Source organism: Vulpes lagopus, chromosome 1 (assembly GCF_018345385.1).
Source record: "Vulpes lagopus strain Blue_001 chromosome 1, ASM1834538v1, whole genome shotgun sequence".
Taxonomy (NCBI): domain Eukaryota; kingdom Metazoa; phylum Chordata; class Mammalia; order Carnivora; family Canidae; genus Vulpes; species Vulpes lagopus.
The window spans coordinates 92,156,685-92,183,865 of record NC_054824.1 but is presented as its reverse complement, the minus strand read 5'-3'; positions in this window follow the sequence as shown (position 1 = coordinate 92,183,865).

Sequence of the window (27,181 nt, the reverse complement as noted above, 5' to 3'; positions counted from 1 at the left end):
ATAGAGATAGTTAAATAATATTTCCTTGATTTCCTTAATATCTCAGTCTGAAATTTCAGTTACAAATCATGTGTCCCCATCACGTTTAAACATAAGAATTTCTTGGATTGCTTCTTACATGAGTAACAATTTCTAGAATGTCATCTTGAGATTCAGATTCAGGAGGGATCCAGACTAATATGTTTTCAAAAAATATCCAAAGTAGGATCTTTCATGAGGAATATTTGGAAAATACTGGCTTAGAGTAGTGAGCTGCAATGGTTTTCCAGCAAGAGTCACAAATTCATTAGGACTACAATTGGTAAAAACTTATAACCCGGTAATAAGGTGCCCACCATTTGTCTAAAGCCACCCATATGCTTTTCCCAATGAAAGATAAGTTAAAGTGCTTAGAATGAACCATTGTTAGGTCTTCTAGTCTGTGTTCCACTTACAGTATCCCACACAGATGAGGCTAAATCCTATTTCCTGAGACTTCCAAGTAAGAAATATTTCCTCCTTTGTGATGATCCATCCTAATATTTTTTTCAATTGCCCAAAAGCTCTTTTATACATTTGACTTAAATACTTTATGGATGTAACTTCACTGTTAACGGATTAACGTTACCACCAGAATGCAAAGAGTTTTATACTAAATCTTAACTAAACTCACACGATGTCCCAAAATCATAAACCACTCTTCACCATCCAGAAGCCCACTTCTTGCTAAGAGGAGTCAAAAAGTTCAAAGAAAAGTAAAGAGGCCTGTAACCTGCATCCACCTAAACATCTCTGTGGTACATGTGTCGGGCCAGGAAGTGACACATGTGTCGGGCCAGGAAGGGTATGCTTTCCAAGAGACAAATGATTAGCATCAATGTACCATGCTCAGATCTTTAAGAAGATAAAATAGCCAGTGAGGTCCAGAAAAATCACGCAGCTGTTTCCAGGATGCTTTTATTTACAATTTTATGGACTGTGAACTGTGCCAAAAAATGTCAGTGGAAGGTACTCATTCATCTGTGTGATTGTTTTAAAGTCCTGTCTGCAGCAGCAATCACTAATGAATATGCAGGACATTTTTAAGGCTCAACAGTTTCCAGATAGGCTAGTGACAAACAACCTCAACTGCATTTGCTCTCAAGGCCCTATTTAGAGGGCTAGAGCCAATAACATGATGCCAATCTTGCTGGCACAGGAGAAAAACTGCCTTGATTGTGTTCTTGTCTGCTAAAAACCCTAGGCAGTGGTATTCAGCTCCGTTCTCAATAGCAGCCTCTTCAACAGCTTGGCGTGAACCAGCCATTCTAAGAATGCCTGTTTAAATCTTAGGCTGATGAAAAGAGGAAAGTAGACTGATTTGCTATTAAAATGTGCAGAATGGAAGGCAATATTAAAATTTAAAATATTCATGGGTATGCCACATGACATTTCATTGTGTGATTTTGGTTACTGCACTTTATGTCTGTATTTTACTTGGGGATCTTTTATACAGTTAAGAGATGTAAACTCACCACCCGCACACTGAAAGATCCACAATTGTGTCAGCATAGCTGGTTTTTAAAAACGGTTTTGTACTATCGTACACACAATGAATAGTGCAAAAAATATAAATGTACAGCTCAACCGATTATCACAAAGCCAACTGCTATATAACTATCGCTCGGTTAACAAAGAGCCTTGCAAACCCTGCCGAAGCCTCCATCCAGTCCTCTCCCAAACGCTGTCCTTTCCTATTTCCTCAAAGGAAACCATTCTCCTACCTTCCACCATAGCAGCTGAGTTGTGACTATTTTGTAAAATTTTATATCAATTAAATTACACAGTATATATACACTTTTGCGTCTGACTTCCCCACCCCCATTATTATAATCGTGAAATTCATCCATGGCGTTGGGTGTGATGGCAGTCCTTTCATTTCCATCCTTGTAGAGTATTTCATTGTATAACTATAACCCATTTATTTATCTACAATACTGCTTGCTGGACATTTATGTTGTTTTCTAGTTTAGGACTATAATGAATAATGATACTATGAATATTCATTTACATTTCTATCGGTGCACACACAAACATTTTTTTCTGCTGGAGGTACCTAGGGGTGATATTGCCCGATCATAAGATATGCAAAAGATCAGCTTTAAGAGATAAAGCATTTGTCCAAAGTGGTCACACTAATCTTTAGCCCTAGCAGAAGGTAGAAGGATTCCTATTTCTCCACACTCTCAGCAAACCCTGGTAATGTTGTCTTTTTAAATTTCAGTCATTCTGATGAGTGTGTAGTGGTATATAACTTGCTTTTCCCTCATCACTAATGAGGCTGAGTTCCTGTTTATATGTTCATTTAGTCATTTGGATTTTTGCAAGTGTATGACCTTCCTGTTCAAATCTCTTGCCTATTCTTAGATTGGATTGTCTTTTTGTTGTTGTTGATTTTTTAAAAAATATTTGCTATGCCTTGTTAGCTGTACATATTTGAGGTATAGTCTTTCACTCTGTGGCTTACCTTTTCACTTTCTTAATGGTGCCTTTTGATTAACATGTTCTTAATGTTAATATAGTCCAGTTTATTCCTCTTCCCTTAATGGTTAGTGGTGTGTGTGTGTGTGTGTGTGTGTGTGTGTGTGTGTCTTCTTTGAAAGAAATCTTTCCCTACCTCAGAGTCATGAGTTATTCTCCTATATTAATTTCTAGAAACTTTATTGCTTTGCCTCTCAATTTATGTATCAGATGAAGTGGGTCATTTCTTTTTCTTTTCTCTTCTTTCTCTCCTTTCTCTTTCCTTCCTTCCTTCCTTCCTTCCTTCCTTCCTTCCTTCCTTCCTTCCTTCCTTCCCTCTTATCCAATAGAATTCATTTGAACCAGCAATATCTACTGAAAAGATGGGTTTTTCTTCATTGCATTGCATAGTTCCCCTTTCTCTTAAATTAAATGTCCTTCCAAACATTATTCCAATTCTGAACTCTCAAATTTCTTCTACATCTCCATTTGACTATCCTTGTGCCAATGTTACACTTTATTATTAGTGTAGTTTATAACACATCCTAACATCTGGTAGAGCAAGACTTACCACTTGCTTTCCTCAACAGTGTTGAGCTTATACTAGCACTTTGCATTCCCATGTACCTAGTATGATCAATTTGTCATTTCTAAAGAAATCTGTTGAGTTCCACTGGGGCTGAACTAGATCTACAAGCCATTGGTGCAAAATAAACAACTTTAAAATATTTATACTAAAGATATACGGGCATGGCCTATTCCTCTGCTTACCTGTTTCTTTAACTTCTCCCAATACTTTTTATTGTGGAGTTCTGTAGTTCACTATGTAATGATCTTGCCCATTTTAAAAATTATTCCTATATATTTGATTTTTTTTTAGATAGAGGTAACTATTTTACTGTCTTTTTTTCTACGTGTATATTACTTATATATATTAATACCCTGGTGATTTTCTCTTAAACTTATATGTCTGGCAAGTTTGCTATATGCATTAACAAATTCCAGTTATCTTATGGATTTTCTATATAAATGATCATATTTGGAAATAATGAAAGTTTTATTTCTTCTTTTCCTGTATATATTTTACCTATTTTTATATTTTTTGCTTTATTTCACTACCAAAGACCTTCAGTATGATAACAGACATCTTTGTGCTCTTATGGTTCTGATGGGACAATTTTTCAAAATTTTACCATTAAGTTCATGATCACTGCAGGGTTTTTAAAAATACATCTTATAAATAAATGTATTTTAATCAAGGTTTTTGTTAGAATCTCTTGAGATGATTATTAAATTATTTACTATTTTGTTAGTATAGTAAATTATATCAGTTGCTTTTTCACTAATGTATTTTTAAAAGCTTTATTTGATACAATATGCATACCGTAATATTCATTCATCTAAAGTGTACAGTTCTATGGTTTTTAGCACTGTCATGTAATTGTTGTACCACTGACATAATATAACTTTAAGAGCTCTTATGACTCCAGAAAGAACTCTCACACCCATTGCACTCACTCCCCACCCTTACCTGCCTAGCCCTGGACAATCACTTTCTGTCTCTATAGTTTCCTACTCTGGAAATTTCATACGAATGGAATCATGCAAAATATGTGGGCTTTTTGTGACTGGCTTCTTTAACTTAGCAAAATATTTGTGATGATCATTCACATTATAGCATGCATCCATACTTTCTCCTTTTTTATTACTACATACTATTCATTTTATGGATACATACTACATTTTGTTGATACATTCATCAGCTGATGGGCATTTCAGTCACCTTCACTTTTTGGCTGGGAGCATCAGAAACTGATTCATGCTGGTAAGTTCTGTTCTATAGGAATAGTATTTAACACCCACATATTACCAATCCAAAAAATTAAATTTTTTTTCTCATTGGATCACTTAGCTTGAATAACTGATTTTATCTCTACCATATTTTTCTGAGTGTTTTGGGTTTTCCCTTCTTTGTTCTTCTTTTTCCATTTTTCCTGCTTTCTGTTGCACTGACCAAGTGTTCTTGCTCTTTCCTTTCCTCTACTCCTTTCCTATAACTAATCTGGGAGTTCTGTGTGTTATTCCTATATGTGTGTAAGGTGCTACCCTTAAGTTTATAAGCTACATACTCAAGTTTTTCCAATAAATTCTAAAACATTTCTATCTCTCTCCCAACCTTGACAACATTCTCAGCATGTTTAAACTATCCAATAACAGATACATCTTCATACTTTATTTAATTTACTCTCTTTATAAAAACATTCAAAGAAGATTACTTTCTCTATTTTGCTATCAGACCATGCCTCTTTCTTACAGAAAATCCTACAGAGGTCAAAGATTTCATATATAATTTTATTTTTGCTTTTTGCATAAAGGGAATATTCTTGAATTTAAAAAAATCTATCAAACAACTGTTGCCTACACTTTTGCACTCCTTTAAGATTATGTAGCAGTCATGAAACCCAGTAAAAAACAAATGTTAGGGATGCCTGGGTGGCTCAGTGGTTGAGCCTTTGGCTCAGGTCGTGATCCCGGGGTCCTGGGATTGAGTCCCACATCAGACTCCCCTCAAGGAGCCTCTTCTCCTTCTGCCTATGTCTCTATCTCTCTCTCTCTCTGTGTCTCTCATGAATAAGTAAATAAAATCTTTTTAAAAAATAAAACAAATGTTTAATGTTGAGCAGAATTTCTACCATTATCAGAATCTGAGAACATGGAAGCTCAGAGAGAAACATCTCATTAGATATTTGAAGGTATGCAATAATAATAATGGCTAATGCCTGTATAGGACTCATTTTGTATCAGGTACTGTTTTACTGTTCTAAGAAATGCAAACAGATATGATTTAATCTCTCAACAGCACTATGAAATAGGTACTATTATTATTTCCATTTTACAGATAGGGAAATTGACATAAAAAAAAAAAAAACAAGTAAATGGCCCAGGCACAGGTAATGATCCCTTCTAAAGGGGCATAACGAGTATTTCAAGCACTCACATCACTCACATCTGTGTTCTAAGTTATCCATGCAAGTGGCAGTGCTAAGTAGGAAACCCAAGTACTCAAATAACCCTGAGATTAGTTTGACAGCCTCACTCTTGCCATGGTTAATATTAAATTCAACTCAGACTCGGCTATGGTTTGGAGAGCAACAGCTCCATGATCTCCCCAATTCTCTCTGCTCCCCAGGGTCCATTCAGCTCTCCAGTGGTAACCAATCCTATAGTTTCAAGTCCGCAGAGGCCCAAGGAGATTTTATACTGTCAAAAAAGATAGGAATTCTGAGAAAATACATGCTTAAGCTCCCTCAGTAAAATGACAGTAAGGGGGTAAGGGGAGAAGGTTTAATAATGTGGCACTGTCTTTATCTGAGAGATTGTGATTCCTTCCATCTGTGTATATACCTTTCTATTCCCCAGCCTTCCAATTTAAAACAAATAGCACCATTTCCAGCCAGTGTGCTTGAAGGAAAAGTAATGCAATGATTGTAAAATAATTTGAAAAAATATATATCGCTCTAAAATATTCAATGACATTTATTTCCATTTTTGCAGAATAATAAGTCCCTATTGTACACGTAATAGGATATCTCAGATAAATTTTGTTGCGTACTTGGCACAATTTTGAATATTCATATTGCCTAACAAGCCATTTATCAGACCTTTCACAAAAACGCTTTTTAATCTTCTACAGAACAGCATAAATCTCAAGTCTTTCATATGAATTCACTAAAGTTGTATTCAAATAGAGTAATTATCCTTAAGTGTATATACTTAAAATATGTATGGGATATTTATGTATTAAAGCTGGTAGGTTCTGATTGCCTTTATCTTGATGGTGAGTTATGAATCCTCTACATTTAAGAGGAAATGTATTTTCAAGCCCCAAAGCTAGAAATCTTTTTAAAACATATTGAAAATGAAGTCGTATTTCCCTGGTCTATTTCAGTATACAGTACTTTGTAAAATAAATACTCCAAAGTGGTTTGACTTCATAGCAGTAATTGCTTAAAAACTGCCCCAAGGTTAGGCCTGGCATTGCAGATTTTGTCTGGTGGCCAATTATTATGGTTCTGTTAATGCTCTAAAACACTGTCTATAATGGAAATGCCAACTTCTCTAGTCCATATGAATGAAATATTGCAAATTAAAGTATGCAGCTGATGTGCAACTTCTCCTATGAAATACAATGATTGTTATTTGCCAATATATTTTCAAAAATATATGAGCAACAAGAATTGATATGAATGCTTAAGGACTATAACTAAAACTATTGTTGAAATCCTTATAATCTAATCTTTTATTATGTTGTTGCATTTGGTGACTAGGGCATTGTGAGTTACATTAGAAAGTAAGACAGCCTTCCCTACCTTGGTGACATGCCATTCACTATAATTATTTAGTAGAGACTTGTATATACTTACTCTGTGTTTCTTGATAGACATTTTCAACTATAATTTATAAAGGAAGCAGAAATTGAAACAGAGATAGTTTCATCCAATGAAAAAAAGCAGGAGTGCCAAGAGTACATTATCAGAAGCCTACTCACCCACTTCGTATTCTGAATAGTGGTAAGAGCATGTGTTACTGCCTGGCCCAGCAACCTTTTCCACAGAGCCAATGGTAAAAGAAATAGGATTAATAAGGAAACATCCTATGCAACATAAGCTTACCTCTTCTGCTATCCCTATTCAGTCTGTTCCAAGAGTGACAAGGTCAAAACAGATACATATTTAGAAAGCATCCAAGAAATACCAGTAAGTCAGAGGAGCACTTTCATTTATACTATGTTGCAATCAAAATGCATAGAATTGTAAAATTCTGGGGTTATGTCACATAATATTGCATGTGCTACAAACTGTTACTTGCATAAAGAGACAGCATTAACCTGTATCTTTAACTCTTCTCTGGAAACATCCTTTCTATAAAGAGGAAGTACTTGAAATCAAATTATTACTTCTTACTCTCCCAAAAGATGTCAATCAAGAAGGAGTTAGTCATCAAATATATTCAAGTCACTGTGGAGGTTTTAAAAAAGAGTAAAATATGTTATCTCTACCACTAAAGAACCAAGTCTGGATGGTTTTTTAAGAGACAACTAGAAGTAAGTAAAAAATAATTACAGTCTAGTGTTTTAGGGCACACTAGAATGTTTTCAGGCTTTACTCACTATTGGAATTTAGCAAAGAATGGAAGAGACTGGTCTCAAACTGTCATTGAAGGAAGAATAGGTGTTTGATTGACTGGTGAAGAAGCAAGGAGATATTTTGTGTGGGAGGGAGAACTAGAAGATGGTACAAAATGGGGAAAAGCATGTAGGAAGTAGAGGTTAACCAATATGATTGAAACATCTTCATCAATAAGATGTTTATGATACTATCTAGTTAATGGGGAGTGTTAAATGTCACATGAGAATCTGTAAAGACAAACAAACCATTAAAAGGACTGAAGTGGGAAAATGACAAGCTGTAGGTTTTGTTCTGGAAGCTTAATCTGGAAGCGGGGGCAAAATGAACTAAGAAACTAAAGATTTTCCTGGGCACTTTAAGTGTATATAATATACTGGAAGAATTCAAGCTCTAGGATGAGTGTGTCTGGGTTAGACTCCCAGCAACTTTATTTACTAGCCACATTACCTAGAAGAACTCTCTGAAGTTCCTGCACTGCAGTCTCCTCATCTAAAATGTTGGCATAATAAATTACCTAGCTTATTGGGTTATTAAGAAAATTAAATGGATTAATAGAGGTTAAGGGTTTGGAATAGAAAATAGACTCAAATAAATACAGTCAACTGATTTTTGACAAAGGAGAATGGATGATAAAATGTAGCAAAGACTGTTTTGTTTTGTTTTTCAGCAAATGCTGCAGCTGGATATCCACATACAAAAGCATTGAGTCTAGACACCAGACCTTACAGTATTCACAAAGACTAGCTCAAAGCACATCATAGACCCGACTGCAAAATACAAAACTATAAAACTCCTGTAACAAAAGATAGGAAAAAATCTAAATGACCAAGGATGTGTTGACATATTAGGTAGAATGCCAAAGGCACAATTCATGAAAGAAATAATTGATCAACTAGACTTCATTAAAATAAATGCATATATTTACTCTAAATAGACAATTTAAAAGAATGGGAAGACAAGTCACAGACTGGAAGAAAATATTTGCAAAAGATACATCTGACAGGGGTGCCTGGGTGGCTCAGCCAGCTAAGAGCCCAACTTAGGCTCAGGTCATGACCTCAGGGTCCTGGGACCCTGATCTCACACTCCCCACTCAGCAGGAAGTCTGCTTTCCCTCACCTTCTCCCTCTGCCCTTCCCCCACTCGTGTACACACTCGTGCTCTCTCTCTCTCTCATAGATAAAATATTTTTAAAAGATACATCCGATAAAAGATCACCATCTAAAATATACAAGGAATGCCTAAAATGTAACAATAAGAAACAAACCATCAAATTAAAAAAAAAAATGGTCCAGAACTTAAGAGACACCTTACCCAAGGAGGTAATATATACAAAAAATATAAAAATGGCAAAAAAAAGTATGAAATGATACTCCACACAATACTTCACACATACTCCATATATCATCAAGGAAGTGAAAAATTTTTTAAAAAGACAAAACATTACATACATATTAGAACGACCATAATATAGAAGACTTTCAATAGTGAATACTGGTGAGGATGTGGAGCAACAGGAACTCTCATTCATTGCTGATGGAAATGCAAAATGGTATTGCCACTTTGGAAGACAGCTTGAATTTCTTATAAAATGAAATATACTTTTCTGTCATGATCCAGCCACTGCACTCTTTGATATATACCTGAAGTCGCTGAAAACTATGTCCACAAAAAAGTTGCACCCAGGTGTATCTGGTACCTTTATTCACAAATGTCAAAACTTAGAAGCAGCCAAGATGTTCTTTGCTAAATAAAATGAATAAATAAACTGTGGCACTTCTGGGTAATAAAATATTTTTCATTGCTAAAAATAAAATGAAATATGCAGCCATTTTAGACATGGAGGAAACTTAAATTCATATTATAAGTGGAAGAAAAAACTTGGAGTGGATCTGGCACATCATAAACATTCAATAAAAATCACTCTTATTTTACTCATTATTATTTATTTCACATACATGTTGCATATTCAAACACAAGTTTGTTACACTAATTCCCTTATTTTGTAAAAATTATCTTGAGGACAAAGGATCATGAATTTTTCGAAACTATATTCACAGCAGTTCACAAAGTGCTATTCATAGACTTAGGCAGGCAATAAGTATTTCCCATGGGAAACAATCAATACAGAAAGGGAGAAATAGGCTAATATTGAATATTGATTGTTAAACTATTAGAAGAGTTCATGACGGTAATGACATTGCACCAATTCTCTTTCAACTCTACTTTAACCTAGAGAAATTCATTGAATCAATGCCCAAAACATTTTCCAAGGAAATATATGAAAAATTCCTGAAATTATGAACATGAGCAAGCTGACAGCTTAATCATGCTAGGTCTCCCCAAACAGATATTGAATCACACGGGGGATTTAAGAGGGATCAGGAAAGCTGGAGAGATAAACTGGAAAGAGGGCTCTTTAAAGAGAATGGAGCCTCGAGTCTTTTAAAATATATATGTGAAACCAGAGACACAGAGAATTGTATGTGAGGAGATGAATAATAGAGAAAGTTACTTAGAGAAGAGAGGTTTCACCCTCTCCACAAAGGTTAGAAGGATATGTGTGTATATACTATGTGTTTCAGGACAAATGTGAGCAAATAGCATAAAGATATGAGGGCATCTAGATTAATAATCTACCAATAGGTCACACAAATGTGGAAAACAGACCTCTTGGGTAAAAACAATATATATAAGAATCAAAATATAAGAATCAAAAGCAATAGTGCCAATGGGATGGAACTTGCCCCTGAAATGCTCATAAGGAGCATGAGCACAAGGCTCATGATCAATAAGTTCATGAACAATAAATTCAAATCTCCCATTGCTGGAACAGAGTGAAAGCCATTCAAATAGGAGTTTGGTAGCATGGCCCAGATATGCTGCTGACTTAAATTGAGTAGTTACTGTTTTCTTTCAATTCAACTTCTAGGCATAACTTATCCTCAGAGTTCTTGCAAGATGTGGTGCGTGATAACAAAAGGATGACAGTTGATCCAGTACAACATAGCTTTGCAATAAAATCACAAACTGAAAACAATTCCTGAGAATTTTTACTATAGGACCACTCTGGCAGTGTTGACCAGCCCAGAGATCATTATGCATACAAAGTGGCAAATATGTAATGAAACTATGTTGGAGAGATATATTTGGGCCAGCAATCTAATAATTCTATAGATGCTGTAAATTATGACTTCATGAGCACTGTGTTTGCAGTTGGTACCCTATAGAGAGGCTTCGGTGGGGATAGTCTGATTGAGATGCGAGGAGTTGAACATAACCTTATGTAAATACTCCAATGTAATTGCTTCGGTGAGACTTTCCCAAACACTCCTGTAGAATTTAGGTGCCCGACACTCACTCTATCACAAAACTTGTCTACGCATTAATTTACAGAGTTTATTTATCTCTTTACATGTTTATTTTCTTTTTCATCTAATGGATGTAAGGTCATGAGACAGAGGGTAATAATCATTTGAGAAGTAATGCAGCATAATGATTAAAAGCATGGAACTGAAGACTAAACACTCGGATTATAGCCTTGGGCACATCACTTAAACTCTCAATGTCTCAGAGTTAATGATCAAATTAATATATTTAAAAATACACAATAACAAAATATATCTAATAGATACTAACCACTACATAAATGTTAGCTTTGATTAATTGTCACCGTTGCCTTAATGTTGAGAACAGCAAATGAATGGATAAATACACAAACACACAAAGACACAGGTACACTTTGCATATCCTACTTGCTATTGAAATGTGAAATATTCATAATCAAGTGTTCCCTTTTAAATAATTAAAACTATTCAAAGTACCTGTATAAGTCAAATATATACATGCAACATGAAGTTGCTATCATGAAGCCCAGCAGTGCACTTGGCAACACGGGGACCCATGCTTCAGCCAAATTCAATGCTTCCCAAACGGTGGTCCCCAGAGATACTGCAAAGCATCTGCAAGTCCATAGTGATCTGAGTATAGTTGACTGACTAAATTCTACTTGCATTTACATGACTCCTTTTCAGATATATGTGGTTATGATTAATGAAACACAAACGCATTTAAAATGATTATTGACTTCAATGAAGTTATCATTGTTCTGTTAGTTTCTCATTGTTTTGTAGTTCCTTGTTCTGTAGCTCCTTAGCAACTGATTAAAAAAAAAAAAAAACTAGTGTCTTCTGGGATTCTGAGAAGTTTGACATTTAAAAGGGAATCATATACTTGGAAAGGTTGAGAATCAGAGGTCTAGGTCATGCTTCATCACTAAAATGCCAACTTGGCCTCTCCAAGCTCCTGGGAAAGCAGCAAAGGGCACTTGAGTCAAGGATATACAAAGACGAGAAGTGCTCCTGCTAAGCCTTCTCTTCTAAAAGGGCTCTGGGCATCATTGCCTGAGTTTGTCTACATTGGTGAATTCTGCTTCGGCAAAAAGGTCAGGCCTTTGGTCAGAAATAGTTTAAATCGTTAGGGAAGAAGCCTGCCTTCTTTTTTTAACAGAGATAAATTGAGATTGAGAAAAGGTAGTTTATCATAAAACTTTTACTGTAAAAACATTTCAAAATTTCAGTAGTGTCTTTCTAAATATTTACTTTCATTAAGAGGATCTTCAAGTACATGTAAAATATTAGCAACTTCCCCCACTAATTATCCGCTGTCACTACAGCCACATTCCAATAGCCATGCAACAAATATAGAAGCCTATACTCTGTGAGAGATACTGGAGGTGAAATGGTGAACACAAGAACATACTAAAGTGTGGAACTCCTGTATCAACAGGAAGGCTCTGCTGTCCTACTATATATACCCCAGCTTTCCAGAAATTTCCAAACAAAGAACATTGCTACCCAGAAGATATAACAAAGGTCTATTTTTATCCTCTTTTTGTCTGTGAGCATAATAATAAAAAAACAATGTAGCAGCCCTTTGGTGATCTGCACCATGATCAGTGGTGGAACAGTGTAGGTAGAACGAATGTTATGGGTTTATGAAATTCTATTTCATTTTTCTCCTTCTGAAAATACAAAAAGACCACATTTACAAATTGCTCTTGTTATTGGGTCAGAGCTGATTAGTCCATCTAGAGAGAGTGTGAACAGAATTGATCCATGTAAACTGTAGTCTGAAGAACCATTTAAGACCTCTTGCCATATTAAGTCACTGTTATCTCACGTCCCAATTTGTTACACAGTATATACCTACCTGACCTAACTGATACACAATGTGCTCTAAACAAGTTACTTTCCAGTCATTAAAAGTGTATTGGTTTTGGAGTTTGGTAAAACCTGGTTTTAAAGACCAAGCCCGTATCTTGTGATTGAGATCTTTAGAGAGTAAAGTGACTTTTTGAATCTCAGTATATTTTTTTCTATAAAATGTATAGCATATCACATGTTATACAGGATTGCTACACAAATTATGTAACATAACTAAATAAATGAATGTGTGTGTGTGCATGCAGGCATACCCTTACACTCATCCAAGCAAAGTTGTATTTCTAACTTATATTTATGTTCATAATAAATATAATTTGACCAGAAACGGATTACATGGTTAGAACAATAATTCCAAGAATAAAAGTGATCTGGAAAAAACATCTAATCCAGACCCTTATTTTACAGGTGGGTAAAGTGGGGTAGATAAAAGTAAGTGGCATTGTCTATAATGACATGCTCCTCTTTCCATCCTACCATCTGCTGTTGAATTAGATAAAATTAAAAAGTGTTTTAAAGTGTAATAAATTACTGTTCTTTATGTTACAAACCACAGCAACAAAATGTGGAATTTAAGAGTTATTCATTTGCAAGTTTTATATTAAAAATATCTCCTCGGTCTTGCCCAAGCGCACTGAAATTAGAGGCACAGATGTTTCAAGCGGTGTCAAGGATGGTGACAATAAAGCAGTGCTCCTTCATCCCTGCAAAGCCAACTGGCTTGTGTATCAATTGACTACAACTGTGGCTTCATCCGTGAATATGCAAGTAAATTAATCTGTGTGAGCAATGCAGCAGAGAGGTCAAGAGCGTCGGTGCAGATAGACTTTGCTCTGAATTCCAGTTTCACCACTTCCAATTCCAGGGCACGAGGCAGTTTTGCCCCTTCTTAGCTTTAGAGCCCTCAGTCTCACTTTCTTCCCTTGTGAAACCAGAGCAAGAGTATTCACTACACAGAATTTTTCTGAGTAAAGAGTTAATGTTTAAGATCACTTAGCACAGTGTCTGACAACTAGTAAGCACCCGCTAACGATAATTATCATGATGTGCACAAAATCCATTCCACTCAGTATAATCATACAATGGATATATCTGGGTATAAATATTCATACCCACATATATATTATGAATGAAAACATGTTACAGCTGTTAAATAATTTATTTTTATACCTCTTTGGAAATGTTGTTGTAATTGAGTTACCACATAGAATTTCACAGTTGCAAAACATGAATGAGATCTGATACTATATAATAGAGACTTAAGGATTAAAATGTGCATAAACCAAATTTCCAAAAATATTTACAATGTTAATATAGCCTCTTAAAGCAACACATTCAATAGCATATTTTTCTTTGCCTTTTTAAGTACAATATAGCCAATTTTCACATCTTATTAACTACTCATAATTATCATTATAACATCCGTCAACTCTACATGCCACTGCTGCTCCTGATATGGAGCACAGAGAGTAAGTAGGATGGATCCAGAGCCATACTCAGATACTTGCTTTCTATATAAAGTAGATGATTAGCTTGCTTTTTGCTCATTTGCATTTTTCTTATGAAATTGAAGCGAGGAATGTTGGGCCGTCTATCCTTCAGGGCAGTAGAACACCGCTAACTTTTTGAAGAATAAATTAATAAATTAAAGACTGAAGTAATCAGCCCTGAACTGTTTTACTTGCCCTCCAGAAAATTATCTCCTTTGCTTGTGTTTCCAGGATCTTTTGAATTGTCAGCACCATTCAAAACATTTCTTATGATTTCACCATGGATGTCATTTCTTATCATCTCTATTGCTTCTCACACTGCCCTCTCCAAGCCTGAACCAAATGAACAAACTCGACTGTATAATTTTGCATTAGGGTCTGGAATAACTCTCAGCCCTGTAACAGGTGTGAGTTCCAAAATGCTTTTTTGCCTATTGAGCTTATTTCTTCCCCCAGCCCAATCTTCCAAGTTCTTTCCCTGGGAGTGGGAAACTGTCTCAGGCCCTGACTTACACCCCCGGTTTCCTGATTAGGATTGGATCTGGCTCCTCAGCCTGAACAGTCACAATATCATTTTCAAACAAGCCTGTATCCCCTAGAAGTTGCACCCTCTGCCCTTCCTGCCAACAGCCAGCTAGAATCTGCCTTAACCCAGATGGCCTCCCACACTCCAGAAACCACACGATTCCCGCCCACCTGTCTCAGAGTAGCGCTTCTGTGGGGAAAGTCAGGCCACAGACCCCCACCCCCTAATCTGGGTCTCAGGATAGCAATTCAAGCCCAGATGGAGAACCAATTTGCTACATCAACTTGGATCTTGACTCAGATTCCTGCCACCATTCTTGCAGGCAAACTCTCCAGCTGAGCGGGTTTCCCTAGCCCTGGCACTGCCTATTCCTAACATATTTTTCTCTTGCTACAGGCCAAACGACTTTAGACCAATCAGGTCACACGATCTGCCTTACTACATTTATTCCAGTAAGTACCTTATTGGCAGCCTAATGCTCTCCTCTTTCTCTCTGGCATCTTTCACTAATACAATGTCACTGAAAAGCACCCTCAGATGCACCCAGCATTATTCTAGGATACTTTGAGCCTATTTCTAATGCCTTATCTGCAAAACAATATAAGACTATCTATGGTTATGATACTGAGTTAATAATATTTGTATAGTTTGTGCTGTATAGAGTCTGTTTGTGACACATCGCATTTTTTTCCTTGGGCTTCCATAACAGAATACCAAGACTGAGTGGCTTAAGTGACAGAATGTATTTTCTCACAGTTCTGGAGGCTGGAAGTCTAAGATCAAGGTGATGACAGGTTTGGTTTCTCCTGGGGCTCTCTCCTTGGCTTGAACATGGCTACCTTCGTTCTGTGTCCTCTATGGGCTCTGTGCTGTGCATATTGCTGTGTCTCCCTGTGAGTCCAAACTTGCTCTTATAAGAACACCAGTCAGATTGAATTAGGGCCCACTCTAATGGTCTCATGCTAAATTAGTTGTCTCATTAAAGCCCCATCTCCAATTATAGTCTTATCCAGAGGTTCTAGGGTTTGGGCTTCAATATATGGATCTAGGGGAAAAGAGGGACAATTGAGCCCATAACATACGCGGGATAATACCTTCTTCCCAAGGTGTCCTCAATATACCGCCTAGAAGAGTGAGTCACCCATAGTAGACCTCTGCCAGAGTTTATTAAGTGGCTGAAAAACTATTTCAGGTTCTTAATCTTGACCTTATTGGGAATCTGTGAGATAATACTGACAGGTGAAATAAGTAATATTTTACATCACATCAAATCTGACTTCCTGAAAGGGGCTGGACAACAGTGAAAACAGTTACCGCACCTTGATAAACCTAGAGTTTCTAAATTATCTTTAACTGAGGCGTCCGAAAGGACTATCTCGCTGTCTCTTGGCACCGGCACACTTTGTTATACTACAGTAAATTATATTCCTTTAAGTGTTTTACTAACATTTCAAATCACCGGATGTTTAATGTTATGCTGGCCTGGAGTAGGGACAAACACGAAACGGCTCCCAGGAATAATGTGTTCACTAACAACTACTGGTGTAAAATGTGCCAAGATCTGAGAAAACATGATTTAGTTTTTCCTTGATCAAACAAGCAGGAAATGGTCAGTATTCAAAAATGAATTCTGTGAAAAGACTCATTTTTATTCCGTGTTTTTTACAGACTGATTTTTCTCCCCCCTTGCCATGCCATCTTACAAGGCCAAAGGTCCCCATCACTGAATTTAATCATTTCAGTTAGAGCTCAGACTAATCTTGGATGTGGAAGATGTTCAGAATCCAGTGTTCCTGAGCAAGCTGTTGGGGGGCCCTCCTGGCACAGAGCCCTCTGGGGATGGGGAAGGAGAAAAGCCCTCCATGCTCGTTCTTCTCTTCTGTGTTCCTCAAGCTTGCTCTGTTCGCCTCCCCAGTCCTGGTGTCTCCTGTCCCTCTTGCTCCTGCTGTTGCAGCTCTCTTCCTGTGCTCATGCTGCAATGTGTTTTCATAATAGAACCCTGCACACTGGTGGGAGTCTATCTACGGGACAAATTCTTTGCACAGAACTTGAGGGGGCTGTTAAATACTTTTTCCATGAATAATGAGAAGCAATACTGATACACTGGGAAAACACTTTGCTTTCCTCTCACTGTTGAAAGAGCACAGATTTCTATACAATTCTGTGTTAAAAGTATTTGTGGCTGTAGGTGGGGTGAAAAGCACTACAGACTCCAGAAAGGAAAAAAAAAAGAAAGAAAAAGAAAGAAAGAAAGAAAGAAAGAAAGAAAGAAAGAAAGAAAGAAAGAAAGAAAGAAAGAAAGAAAAACTAGAGAAAAGAGGGAGAGAGAGAGATCTGGAAGTTTTTCAGGCAGATGAGAGGAACAGTTGGTAGGGAGGAAAAGATTTAAACTATGCCCAAGCACAATGGCATTCACTTCCAAAATTAAAATTGTCTGCTGATTGTGGCTGAAAACCCACAACTCTTTTCTTTTTAATCTTATTTTCACTATCATAGTCTTCTCAAGCTGACATAATTACCTTTCAGAGTTTCATCAGCACTTGGCAAAATTACAGCATCTCCACTTCAAAAATGTTCTATTTCCAGAAAAGAATCTAAAGCCTCTTATTTTTTAACACATGGCAGGTGGTTAGCTGTTAACAACCAACTTCTTACCTAAAGGGTGACATAATTAGTCCAAGTATGTTACATTCCCATGGCTGGATGTCCTGTTCCTGATTTAAAAAAAAAAAAAAAGAAGAAGAAGAAGAAGAAGGCTTCATTTAATAATAAACTAACATTTTAAATTATTATTTATTCATAACCCTAGCCTCTTGCCAAATCTACCCAAGGTTCCCTTTCACAGAACAGCCGTCTGTTGTTCTCACTAGATTTTGCCCTGCAGCAGGTGAAATCACAGTCCATGTGAGGATAGATACTGGAGAAAAGACAAAGGGAAAATATCAAAATAGATATGCTATGTCTTTCTTGGAAGCGGTTTATCTTTTGATTTCACATTCACATAAGGAACTAAAGATGGTGGCTGACAATTTTGTGGGAAGTATAAATCTGAGTGAAGTAGCAGGTTCCTTGATCCCAATGACATTGGTGGGTGGGGGATGGCTCGCTGTGGCTTCAGAGGAACAGGTGGTCCTTAGATTACAGATGCAGAAGTTTAATTTTATCAACTCAGTCAGAGAGATCAGGCCTTGGCAAAAGAAGAAAATGTAACCAAATTCTGAATAGTTTGCTTGATAAACCTGATGCCAACTGGTTAATTTACAATGAGAAACGTGCTTTCAGACTTAAGAAGAGTCTTCTTCAGAATGAATGTAGTTTTTAAAAAATAATTGCTTGTCAAGATACATCTGAGGATGAACTCAGCAAATGGGGTTAGTGTAAGACAAACAATAGCACTTGCTCACTGTGCTTATGACATTCTACACCAGGCTAGGGAAGTTTTTCCCCATAAAGGTCCATGAAGTAAATATTTCTAGCAACACGGGCCACAGACTCTGGCACAACTATTGAACCCTGCCTTTGCAGCACAAGGCAGCATGGAGAAGAGGGTAAGAAAGCAAATGGGCAAGGCCATTTTCTAGCAACACTTCACACACACAACACGCAGCAGGCCCGACAAGGCCCCACTCTACACTGCAGGTCACAGGCACACTCACCTATGATAGTCGTCACAACTCCCTGAGGTGCTACCCATTTTATGGGTGAAAAAAACTCAGGTTCAGAGAAATAAACTGACTTACTGGAGGGGACCCAGGCAAATAATGAATTCATCCAACCAGGACTTCCTATGTCAAGTCTGACTTACTACATCCAAGTTGGGAAGGCCTGGAGGCTAGTTCATTGAGGCAACAGTAAAGTCTTATTAATTTTTCTTAATTGATATTTTTTTCTAATCTCCAGGTTGTACCAGTTGAGATTATCATCATTTTCCCCTAAGAATGGAAGAGAAATGCCAACATTTTAATTCTCCAACTATTATTTTTCCAAACCCTCTGAGTTCATACGAACAGCAGAGATGCAACATTTACAACATCTAACTAGATAGATGTTGTAGATAGATGTTTCATCTAGATAGAAATATATTTTTTTCAACTAGACAGTTAAAATACATTTCTACCTCTTCTGGTTTCAACAATCCTTAGTCTTTTCTAAGTTAAACTCTACATTGGAATTTTTTTTAGAGTTATTTATTTATTTATATGAGAGAGAGACAGAGAGGGAGGAGAGAGAAGCAGACTCCCTGCTGAACAGGGAGCTCATGAGGCTCCATCCCTAGACCCTGGGATCATGACCTGAGCCAAAGGCAGATGCTTAACCAACTGAGCCACCCAGGTGCCCCCTCTCTCCCTTTTTAAACAGATTTTATTTGTTTATTTGAGAGAGAAAGAGAGAGAGAGAGAGAGAGATAGCAAGAGCACGAGTGAGGAGGAGAGGGAGAAGCAGACTCCCTGCTGAGCAGGGGCCTGTTTTTTTTTTTAAACCTCTATCACATATACTTCAGGCTTTTTAGGTAAATGTTTAGGTAAATGTTTAGTCTTTTGGATTTCACCTCTTAGCCTCAGGTTTATAAGGGCATGTAAGGAAAGTTAACCTTGCCCTCACAAACAAGGGTGAGGGACAGAGAGAGCACTGAGGAGATGGATTGTTCCTCAGATCCATGTGGCGTCCCCTGGATCTCTACAGTCCCTTCAGTGGAATATATGGACTGGTCTGCTCCTCAGGTTGGTGACTGCTGATGTACAGCTGGCTCCCCCAGGCCTTTAGGGTGATATGTTGGCACCTCTGCTTGAAACCTATGGCACCATTTTCATCCATTTTCAAGCTCCTCACTCATGGCAGCCACTTTGTCTTGACCTCAGACCCCTGCCATTTCGACATCTTTTCATTATGTCACTGGGATCCCAGAATGCTAGTGGCCTTGTGACAAGGACATGCATAGCCACCACATGCTGTGTTAAAAGTGTCTGAGCACTAGATTTCCTCCAGTACACCCGGGCAAGCATGACCAGCCTGGATGAACTCTGGCCCCTCACACCCATGTGAATATACCCAACAGCAATTGCCTTTTTTCAAATGTAGGCAGATCATACCCGCACTTTTTGCTGATCTACTCAACTACCTCTCTGCCCTTTCTCTCACTGTCCTCTCTTCACCAATTACTAAGACTTAAAAGTAGCAGTTTACCCCCACCTCTGTCTCTGCTTGATAGGGACCCCCTGAAAATAGAACTCTATGATCAAGTTTTATAAGCCTCACTCGCCTCTTGCAGAGATGAAAAACAAAAACAACCTAGAAAATCCTCGTTTTAACAAAACCTGGCTTTCAATATTATTGTCTTCTGTAAATTTCTTTTTTTCCCAGAGCTTCTTCATCATTGTATTTTTTTAATTTAAATTCAATTTGCCAACGTATAACACCCAGTGCTCATCGCATCAAGTGCCCTCCTCAGTGCCCATCACCCAGCTACCCCATCCCTCCAGCCACCTCCCCTTCTGCAACCCTTTATTTGTTTCCCAGAGTTATCAGTCTCTCCTGGTTTGTCTCCTTCTCTAATTTTTCCCACTAAGTCCCCTCCTTTCCCTTATAATCCTTTTCACTGTTTCTTATATTCCACGTATGAGTGAAACTATGATGATTTTCCTTCTCCGATTGACTTATTTCTATTTAAAATGTCAGACGCTTAATATTAACTCACTTTCTTTTAGACTTCCCTTTCTAGCAGAGTAGATATATTCCTAAAACTGAATAGGAAATTAAATGTGGATCCACCCCAGATGCACACACGTACATTTTAAAAATATAAATTCTTTCACACGCTCACCATTGCAGTACCTCCCACTAGGCTCATATATTTTCATGACATTAAATTCTCATATTCCTAAAACATTTTATTATTCATACTTTAAGTTGTTTACTTCCTGATGACCCCTCAGAAATAAATCTGTAAGTCAGCTCTAAAAGGAGAGCCGCATTGCAGAAAGATAATCCTTTCCTAATTCATGGGTTCTTTTAACAGCACTAAGAGAACTTCACATTTTTACCTTTTCAACAGATCTTGTTTGGATTTCTAGCCTTTTACTTCATAGACCCACAAATAGACTGGGGAGTGGGGTAGCATGTCTACAAACTATTGTATGAGACAAACAAGATAGCATGTTAAGAAGTACCTTTGGAATCTTCACATTCGTATACCCCAGATTAGAATGTAGGCCACTAAATTACACATGGAACTTTGCTAAAACCTAAAAAAAAAAAATCAAAATTTCAGGTCTCTGAGTAACAACAGGTCATCGTGTCTCTGTAACTTTCTAGAGTCAAGACTGAAATAATTTCCCCCTGCTTGTGGTATCATCCCAACCATCTACTTCGATCCATTCTATCATTTGTCTTCAATGTGCAAGAAGTTTACTCTGTAATTTTAATTTTCAAAGCCTTTTTCTGAAAGCATGTTAATTTATCCTCTTACTTTATTAAATGAATAAATCAAGTGTAATCTCCACATATAAATGAGCAAGATATATACAGCATGCTACAAAGAACTGGAATTAGAATCCAGTTCCTGTTTTGGACTAGTGCATTGCCATCATCTCAAAATCATTCATCTTCTTACATTTCTTCCAAAAGTTTTTGGTTTACCACATAAAGAATTACTACCAAAAGCTATTTAGTCTGTTCTCATTGCTCTCTTTTTAAGTCCAATTTCAAATGCTAAGATAGGAGATAGAACTGCTTGCTATGTTATAGGCTAAGCATTTGATCATTTCACTGTGAAGTCTTCTTTGAGGAGTCATGTGACTGTGTTACATTCAAATCTGTGTTATGAGTCATATGGTAATAAGGGGTTAGGCCTACTTATATTTCTAATTAAAGTTTTCTCTATAACTCATTTTTCTGACCTTTTGATAAAGTTTGTGAAATTAGAGCCTTTCCAACACACCTATTCATCAGATGAACTCAGTGGCCTCAAAATATTTTAAATAAGATATTTATATTACATTTAAGCTATCAACAATAAAGTCTCTGGCTTAATTCAAATTATGGTACATAGAGAATTCATGTTGTGACACACAACTGAATCTTTGTATGTAGAGTGACATATCAAATATGCTGTTTTTAAGACAATTAAGTGTCTCCTGAAATATATTGTTAATAAGTGTTATTTATTGGGTCGCTAGACTGTTCATTAAAAAGTCCAAGAACATTAACTTCTTGAGAGTGAAGAGAGTTACACTGAAAGAAATTCCACTTTCTGGGGAAGTCTAATCACTTTTAGACTGCTTGGTTTTTTGGTTTATTTGTGTGCCTTTTCTTTCTTTCTTTCTTTCTTTCTTTCTTTCTTTCTTTCTTTCTTTCTTTCTTTCGGACAGGAAGGGACACACAGAATCTTAAGCAGGTCCCATGCCCAGTACAGAGCCTGATGCAGGGCTCAATCTCACAACCCTGACTGAGATCGTGACCTGAGATGAAATCAAGAGTCAGATGCTTAAGTGACTGACCCACCAGAAATCCTTAGACCCTGCTCTTCTTCTTTTATTTTTTTAAATTTATTTATTCATAAGAGACACAGAGAGAGAGGCAGAGACACACAGGCAGGGGGAGGAGAAGCAGGCTCCATGCAAGGATCCCGATGTGGGACTTGATCCTGGGAATCCGGGATCATGCCCTGAGCCAGAGGCAGAGGCTCAACTGCTAAGCCACCCAGGCGTCCCGACCCTGCTCTTCTTAATGAAACACTGAAAATCCCGATCTGAACCTTATTCCATTCCATATTCCTTTTCAAGAACTAATTAGGTGAGGTAGGACTTACCTTTTTCCTATTTTCTTCTTTGAGTTATTTTGCACCTCACATAGTAATGCATCCTTTCTGCCTTGTTATCTCGGACCCGTGAAGCAGGCAAAACTCCCATTTTTTTAGTGAACAAAGACTTACTGAAATTACATAAATATCTGTATTTATTTTTTTCTATGAAAACAGAAATGGAGCCCATTTTTTCCCCACGATTAAGCTACCAATATTTAGGCACAGTGTCTGGCCTTGTGATATCCACATGCATGTTTGTTATATGCTTCATATAGTGATGCTATTTGCATGCAAAAGAAGCTCTTAGAATTCTTTAAAGATCAGCTCTTTGGATTCATGTATGCATATGTATGTGCTATGTTTCTTTTAATAAAACAAGAAGTTTTTATTCATATCATTTTCAAAATTCTCTTTTAAAATTCTTTCTTACCTTTCCTGTGGTGATATGATTTTATGAGCAGCAAAGAAGGTCTTTCTGTTTTTCACATCTGCTAACTCATTCAAGCTCCACCATCCCCCTTACAGTTTCAGTTTTCTCACAATAAAATTGTGAGCAAATAAGAAACAACCTCTTCCTCATAGTACAGTTATGATCGTTAGGAGTAGTAATACATACAAAGTGCTGCCCCAGAGCAGATTTATTCAAAATGCCTACCAGGCATTCCCGATGCTCAATAAACATCAGATGCCTTCTTCTTCTTCTCTTTTTGTTCCAGCTACAAAAGGAAATGCTATCTATTCTACAACTATCTCATTAAGGTAAAATGAGATTCTCTGTTTAAATAAAGCCTTTCTCTACCCTAAAAAGTAACCAAAGTTACAGGGTTGTGTCAAACACAAACAACAGTTGTATAGGTGATAGAGAGCTGAAGTCAGTTCAATAAATCATGAAAGAATACAAAGTTTAACAAAGAAGAGTTTAATTGGAAACTGTAGTACCTCCATCTGCTCCAACATCTTTTATTGAGTCCCAATTATTATTGCCTGAGGCAGATAAGCTTTAGACTAATCTGAATGAAGTGAGGTGTGACATTAATTGTTATATTTGAACTCTTACCAGATTAGAATTTGTGCAGCTACACACATGCCACATAATAGTTTTCAGGTTCCTTTTTTTTTTCTATTTTCCAGAGATTATTCTATCTGGAGTGTTTTGATGTGCTATTAAAAAATAAATTTTGCACAGAATGAGATGTCTCCTGGGTCTTTGTTTCATGTGAGAGAAAGGGGTAAAGCTCTAGCAGTCTAGTACACAGCCAGATGCAGTTCATGTTTACCTTCCCACGTGCAGGCCTAAGCCAATTTGCAGATAAATTAGAGACCTAAAAATACTCTTTTCCAGGAAGAAAGGAAAACAAACAAACAAACTATATTTGGAAGAATTGATCTCTAGGGACAAAACGAAGTTCAGAGAAAAGAAAAAAATGAGCCAACATTTAGAAAGAGGTCAGGCACAGACTCTACCAGTAGGAATTATTGTTCATATTTAACAGATACAGAGGCTCATGGAGGTTACGGGGAAGTCACACAGCCAGCAAGCAGATGAGCAGAGATTCAAACTTTTTTTCATTGAGACTTATCCCCCCCCCGCCCCCGCCCCGGCTTTTCCTTTCAAATACAGTTCCTTCTACTGCTTTTCCATGTTTTATGAGCAGCAGATTCAAAGGACGGTTGCTAGGATCAAGGTAATAATGATGTAGATGAAATGTGCTTTGAAAACTGAAGGATGGAGGTGTCTAACAGGCATATGGATGCATCCTCATTCAAGTTCTTGATAGGTAAAATGGAATGTTATGAAAATAAAATCGGCTGAAGTTCTAAGAACACTTTAGAAGGTTTAAATACTATCACGTATCTTGGTTCCGTTCATGTTTATTTATAGCAAAGAATGATAGACTTACACCAAAATCATATAGATGTAAAATGCAAATGGACAATACATCCCAATTAATAGTCATTGTCAAAGTGATTAAAGTGTCAAGAACAGAGTCTTGGTTACAAGAGACATGCTTTAAATTTACAGATACAAACAGATTAAAAAGGGAAAAGATACTATGGCAAACAATAATAAAAGGAAAACTGAAGTAGTCATAATAACATACTAAGTGAACTTCAGTAGAAGAAGTATGACCAGAGAAAAGTTGGTCATTTTGTATTAATAAAGGTCCATTTATCAAGAACAAAATAAGTCCTATAGATGTATGTACCTAATAACACAACTTCTAAATATATGAAGCATCAATTGATAGTATAAGGACATACTCTTGCTGGTGGACAGAGCAAGGGTTCCTTTAAACTATAAGTTAGAGCTACTGCTAGGCACTTTGCATCTCTTGTGTCCAGAGACCAGAGGGCAAGAAGGAGAGTTTCCATATCATCCAGGTTATTTAACCCAAACAATAGGAGTAAAGTAGTTCTGAACAACGGGGAGACAAAAGAATACACATGGAACCCAGGTGATCCCCTTGGATGCCAACTGGTATTCTTTTGCCCACTGCAGCTGTAAGGGGACATTTATAGCAACCCTGGCCTGCAAATGATTGCCAGAGGTTCAGATCTGAATGGAACTTTGGGTCATCCCGCCAGGTAAGCTACTGAAAGTAAGAGCAGAGGGTGATGGAATAAGAGTGGAGATGGGAAAGGGTGAGCACAGGTTTAGCCCCAATATCGCCTGCAACTATTAGAGCTATCATTTATTTCACTGATCTCTTTTCTTCCCTGTTTCCCCTCAGGAAGATTAGACTCATAGAAGTCTTGGAGAAACTGATCTCTGAATCTGTGTAGAGAAGTAGATCTGTCTGATAGAAGGTATAGACTGTGGTAGGCATAAAACTGCATAAAACTGTTTCCCTCCATCTTCCACAGAGGTTGGACATGAATTGCAATAAGATGCTTTCCCAGCCTCCTCCAGCTCCCTCCTCATTGTTTCCTCACAGGAGGATCCCCCAATGGATTTTTTTTTTTTTTGTATAATCAATGCCATCTTGGAATCTGTTCTCAAAGAAGTGAGGCTAATGCTTAATGTCTAAAGTAATGCTTGTAAATTTTTACCTAAATTAAACATGATTTTGACAATTATTTTTACCAATAGTAATTATGTTTTCCAGTGTCAACCTGACCATAATTTTCAAAATCTTTAACTACTGTAAAAACTTTGACTAATATTAAAATTGACTTAATAATTCGGTAATTACTGGATATGTAGATGATTTCTAGAAAGGGCTGATTACTGGAAGACTGATCACTGAGCATAATTTTAGGTTTACATGCATCCATTTGGGTCTATTTGAAAAGTATGTTCATTTCTTGCACTTAAGGAATATTTAAAGGATATGAATAGCTGTAGAGAGTGATTTTTTTTTATTCACGAGTTTTAGTGCTGCTAAAATTCTTGTATATTACCAAAAAATTACCTTCCATTTTCTCTGAAAGTCAAAGGTAATATAAAAAATATTAAATACTTAAATTTTTTAAGTGCCAAATATTCCTACTGGAACTACAAAATACTGCTGCAAGTATTTTAAAGAAAGCCAAAATACACCATGTTCATGGATCAGAAGAGTCAATATTTATAGATGCAATTTTCTTAAAGTTGATCTATAAAATCTGAGGAGAAAATTTTACTTGACATCAGTTTAATTATTGACTCATACAATAAACTACAAATATTTTGACTTTTTTTTAAAGATTTTTATTTTATTTGAGAGAGAGAGGGTATGCTAGAGGGTGGGGAGAGGCAGAGGGAGAGGGAGAAGCAGACTTCCAGCGAGCAGGGAGCCCAGGTCCAGGCTTGATCCCAAGACTCTGGGATCATGACCTGAGCTGAAGGCAGACATTTAACTGACTGAGCCCCCCCAAGAGCCCCCCTATTTAGTCATTTTAAGTTAAGGTTATTTCTGCTTTACTTTAACAATTGCCTGATGGTGCTGTTGTAAACTGCAGGCCAGAATTTGCATCTTCATCAAGGAAAGACATTGTTGGAGGCTCACAGAAAGGTGTGTACTAGGTACTCTCTACTACTGATACTTGTTTTGTATTATTTATGCAATGTTCAGTCGGGTACAGCTACAAGAAGAGACTGAGAAGAGGCTCAGAGAAAAAAAATATTATAAGTCCTAAAGTTAGTAGGTGCAGCACTCCCTACCAGGCTACATGAGAATGACCCCATTCTGGTCAGAGGGGGGAAGACAGGAGCAAGGGAAAAGCATTAAGCCAGAGACTTTATTGGGGTTTCCATGGGAAAGTTAAGGCAGTGCACAGTGAACAGTTAAGGATTGGCTGGTTTGAGGAATTTTGCTGGGTTTTGGTCTATGGGTGGTCTCTAGTTGCCTGGTACCTTGCCCTGGGATGCCTAGAGCAGAGTAATATTGCCTCCTGGGGTACCTGTGCCAGATAGAGGAGGTATGAGTCTGGATTGGTCAGTTTGCATACCAAAAGTATGAGCCCGGGGATCCCTGGGTGGCTCAGAGGTTTGG